Below are 4790 nucleotides of genomic sequence, written 5' to 3'. Positions count from 1 at the left end.
GAATACTTTCCGTACCCACTGTACGTTGACAGGCAGGTAGGAAAGCTATTTAAAATGCTCGGACCAAGTGTTTTGATTGGACGTACATTTCTTGGTCCTATGCCTTCCACAGAATATATAAATACATTTAAACCACATAACTTAATGATTGCTATCGGGATGTGAAGAGACTTTCAACCAGTATAACAAAAAATGTTTCTGAAGACAATCACCTATTGCACCTTTAAGTTAAATTGTTGGTGATGCAAATTTATCTTCCAGAAGAAAGACTATTTCCTAAGACCAGGGATTTCAACCCTGTTCCTGAAGTCCCTCAACAATGAGCATTTTGCATGTCTCCTTAATTAAACACACCTGATTCAGGTTAGGTTAGCTTATAAATTGAGCCTCCTGTTTCAGACAAATGAGACGTATAAATTGTGCAGTTTGAGGGACATTTCCAGAGTTGAAGTCTATTTGTAAGTGCTCCTTAGTCTCCTGTCATTGCAGAATCTTGTTTAGGTTCATTAGGTCTGTTACCTGCAGGAACTGGATGTGATCCTGTGTGAAAGCTGCTCCAGCTCAGCATCTCTCCTTCTCAGAACATTGATCTCCTGCTCCAGTCCTTCTTCAGATTGACTCACTGCAGCCTTTTCCTGATGTCTGAACTGTGTAACTTCAGAGCGGCTTCTCTCAATGGTGCAGATGAACTCCATAAACATCTTTTCAATGTCCTCCACTGTTGTCTCTGCAGAGCGCTGTTAGGACAAATCACAATCACATAACTTCAGTGGGAGTGAAAAAGCTTCAGCTCCCCTTACGAAAAAGTTTATTCAAGTGTGCTATTAGTATACTTATTTTAAACTACAAATAGGAAAGTATGTTTTTAGTTTACTTTTTATGTACTTCTCAGAAATGGGCTGTATGTACTCCTCAGAAATATACATATAAAAGCAAAAAAGTAAAAATAACACAGACTTACAAAACAACATATTTTATCACAACGAGAAGGGTATTCCTGCACAACCGGAGGCTGCAGTTTCAGGACCACGGTTCTAGGACCGCAGTTCTAGGACCCTAGTTTTTTTGTGACAGCGCCATCCTACCGTAATGGATCAACACTAATTAAAGATGGACGACGTGGACAGCAATCAGACGGTGAGTACCGATATTTAATTAAGTTTTATTTTATAACGTTTAAACGGTGCGAAGTTTACATAGTGAGAACGGCTAACTATGAATTAAAATTAATTCTCACAAATTAAGAAATTCGTGAGCTAGTTTTATTATTTACTACGACGTTAATTCGTGGCCATGATTTCATAAATCCTTGTTGAATTTTAATGACGAAGTATTATAAGTGAATCTAGCCAGCACATTAATTAAACTTATCAGATGACAAGAGCATGGTTGATGTAAGGTTTGTAAGATTTACCTGCAGCTTAATGTATTAGTGGGAATACTGGCTTAATACTCGTTGTTTTACCATATTTAAGTATAAAATATCTTTCATAATTAAACTGCACTGACTGCCTAGTTGGAGCAATGATGAATGAGGCGTTTGGCAGTTTTAATAGCTTGTTACAATTTGGCCTAATCTGCAGGCCTACTCCACATACAGTCCATTGTTATCATGTGTTAGTTTCTGTCATGTTCTGCATGGCCAATATGAAGTGATTTTATGGATTTGGTTAGGCTCATTGTAGGAAGGTGATTTAAAAAGGCACTAGGGATATTTTCATGATCTCAAAATATTCTAACAAGTCTTCTTTCTGGTCCAGATTATCATTTCAGGTCAGAGTACAATATGAATTATTTTTGCATAATGCCTAGTGCACCATTTTTGCTACTGATATTTCTGTTATCACAAAAGTGATTGTTCTCTGATAACTATTCCAGTGAAGTGGAAGAACTTAATAGAAAGATTGACAAACAATTGAGGAAAGAAGGGAGATCATTCAATTGGTGAGTATTGCTCTTATGTACTTACACATTTGAAGTTTGTGACTAGATGTCAGTAACATGTATATTCTGTTTGGCTCTCTCTCTAAAACTCCAACAGTGCATAAGTGTTAAATCATATATATATATATATATAATGAATTTCAGTTGAATATGTTAAACAAATGTTTCTTATTTATCCCTCTCTCTCTCTGTCTCTCGCTCTCTCTTTCTCTAGAGTTGAAGCCTACAGCCATTCTATCCATGCAGCAACTGATGGAAAAGGGGTTCGCTTTGGTGCTGTTGTCGCACAAATGACATATATATATACACTACCGTTCAAAAGTTTGGGATCAGTAAGACTTGTAATGTTTTTAAAGAAGTATCTTCTGCTCATCAAGGCTGCATTTATTTGATCAAAAATACAGAAAAAAACGGTTATCTTGCAAAATGTTATTATAATATAAAATAATGGTTTCTATTTAAATATCCTTTAAAATATAATTTATTTCTGTGATCAAAGCTGAATTTCCATCAGCATTACTCCAGTATAAAGTGTCACATGATCCTTCAGAAATCATTCTAATATGATGATTTATTACTAAAATTATCAACAGTTGTGCTGCCAAACAATATTTTGGAAGCTAAAAAAAACATCATCAATATTCTTTGATAAAAAAAAAAAAGTTAAAAACAACAGCATTCATTTAAAATAAAATAATACTTTTCTAACAATATAAATCTTTTCTATCACTTCTCAGTTTAACACATCCTTGCTGAATAAAAGTTTTATTTTCTTTCAAAAAAGAAAGAAAATAGAAATTTACCGACCCCAAACATTTGAACAGTAGTGTATATTGTTAGAAAAGATAAATAAATGCTCTTCTTTTTAACTTTTTATTCATCAAAGAATCCTGAAAAAAAAAGCATCACAGCTTCCAAAAAAATATTTGGCTGTTGCCAACATTGAAAATTCTAATAATAAATCAGCATATTAGAATGATTTCTGAAGGATCATGTGACACTTTACACTGGAGTCATGGGTGATGGAAATTCAGCTTTTCATCACAGAAATAAATTATATTTTAAAGATTTTTTAAGTAGAAACCATTATTTTATATTCTAATAACATTTTGCAAGATTACAGTTTTTTTTTCTGAATTTTTGATCAAATAAATGCAGCCTAGATGAGCAGAAGAGACTTCTTTAAAAAAAAAAATTTCAAGTCTTAATGATCCCAAACTTTTGAACGGTAGTATATCATACACTATATATATATATATAGATATATATATATATATATATGATATATTATATATATATATATAATATATATATATATATATATATATATATATATATATATATAATATATATACACACACATATATATATATATATATATATTATATATATATATATATATATATACATACACATATATACATACATTTATATATATAATAAACATTCTTGAATCATTCTTGTGTCTTGTCTTGCCTCTCAACAACCTTTTAAAATATCGGCTGTAATTTAGTGACTGCATACGCTGATTCCAACTTTAACTTACCTGATAATGAGCTAATTCACCTTAAGGAGGTTAATCAGTATACTGTATAATTCAAGAGACTAAGACTTTTAAGGTTCTCCATTTTTTTTACAATTGTTTTAAAATTGATACACAGATTTCATTTATATTTTGTGTAAATTCATGTTTAAATTTTAAATTGTGACTCAAAGCACACTTAGTAATTAACCTCTGATGCATTTTAAATCAAAAATCACATTTAAAAAACAAATACTACTGTGATTAATATATTGATGCTATATACAAACATGACTACAAACTAAACCAACAGGGTCCTAGAACCGCGGTCCTGAAACTGCAGCCATCGCTATATCATCCAGTACGGTAGGTGGCGCTGTCACGAAAAACTAGGGTCCTAGAACTGGGGTCCTAGATCTGTGGTCCTGAAACTGCAGCCTCCAGTTGTGCAGGAACATACTATTGATTTGAGCTATTCCTAGAATGTGTTTTCATTATTATATGGTAGAGGGCGCTAGTACACATCTGCACAGAATTTCCAAAAAAACACAATTGAAGAAGAAAAAAAAACACATCACATACTAGCACATGCAACATGATCATCTGGCATGAAACAGCATCAAAACTGTAACGTTATGGAATAAAATGTCGACTGATGAAGAGGTAATAATTACAGTCAAGCTTTGGGGAATTGATCAAATACATCTACGTTTTGATTATCATTCTGAATCCAATTCATAGTCTTTTTTCAGCTTTTTGTTTAATGTTATTTCTTTATTTTTTATGAAACTTACCCACATTAAAGTGTTTAAAAAAAGAATGCATGAAGCTAGAATAAAATGTTTTTGTTTACAAGCAGATAACCTGTTCTACAGTATCTTTGGATGTTTTGTATGTTCAGATATTCATATGTCAAAATGTACACACATTAATACCTAAATAGGGACATAGTAGTATACTTAAAGTATGATGTAAAGTTCACTTAAAGAAAACTTATGAGTATACTTACAGTATAAAAGTACTAAACTAGTAGTTTACTGAAGTATACTTCAAAGTGTACAAAGTATTTAATTAGTAAAGTATACATATAAGTTCACTTTTAGTATAATTGCAGTACAAACTACAAACATAGAGGTAAACTAGTTGTGTACTCAAAGTTTGCTACTGTTATACTTAAAGGATACTTAAAAGTATACTTTTATATACTAGAAAAGTGGGCCAATTTAGTCCCCAAGGAGTATTGAAACAGTTCACTTACAAGTATACTACTAGAACACTGATATTTGTATACTTGCTACATAAAGTATACTTAAAAATATACTTG

At 31.9% G+C, this 4790-nt stretch overlaps 1 long non-coding RNA gene across 1 annotated transcript; it reads left to right on the top strand.

Moving 5' to 3' along the window:
* The first annotated feature begins 1015 nt into the window (after positions 1 to 1015).
* LOC122139264 lies at positions 1016 to 2317 on the top strand. Its single transcript, XR_006156162.1, has 3 exons — positions 1016 to 1137; positions 1879 to 1944; positions 2159 to 2317. It is a non-coding gene; the product is annotated as an uncharacterized LOC122139264 (long non-coding RNA).
* The last annotated feature ends 2473 nt before the right edge of the window (positions 2318 to 4790 follow it).

This window comes from Cyprinus carpio, chromosome A4 (assembly GCF_018340385.1).
Source record: "Cyprinus carpio isolate SPL01 chromosome A4, ASM1834038v1, whole genome shotgun sequence".
Lineage (NCBI taxonomy): Eukaryota > Metazoa > Chordata > Actinopteri > Cypriniformes > Cyprinidae > Cyprinus > Cyprinus carpio.
Note: the sequence above shows the minus strand (reverse complement) of the source record. Positions and strands in the feature narration are given on the sequence as shown.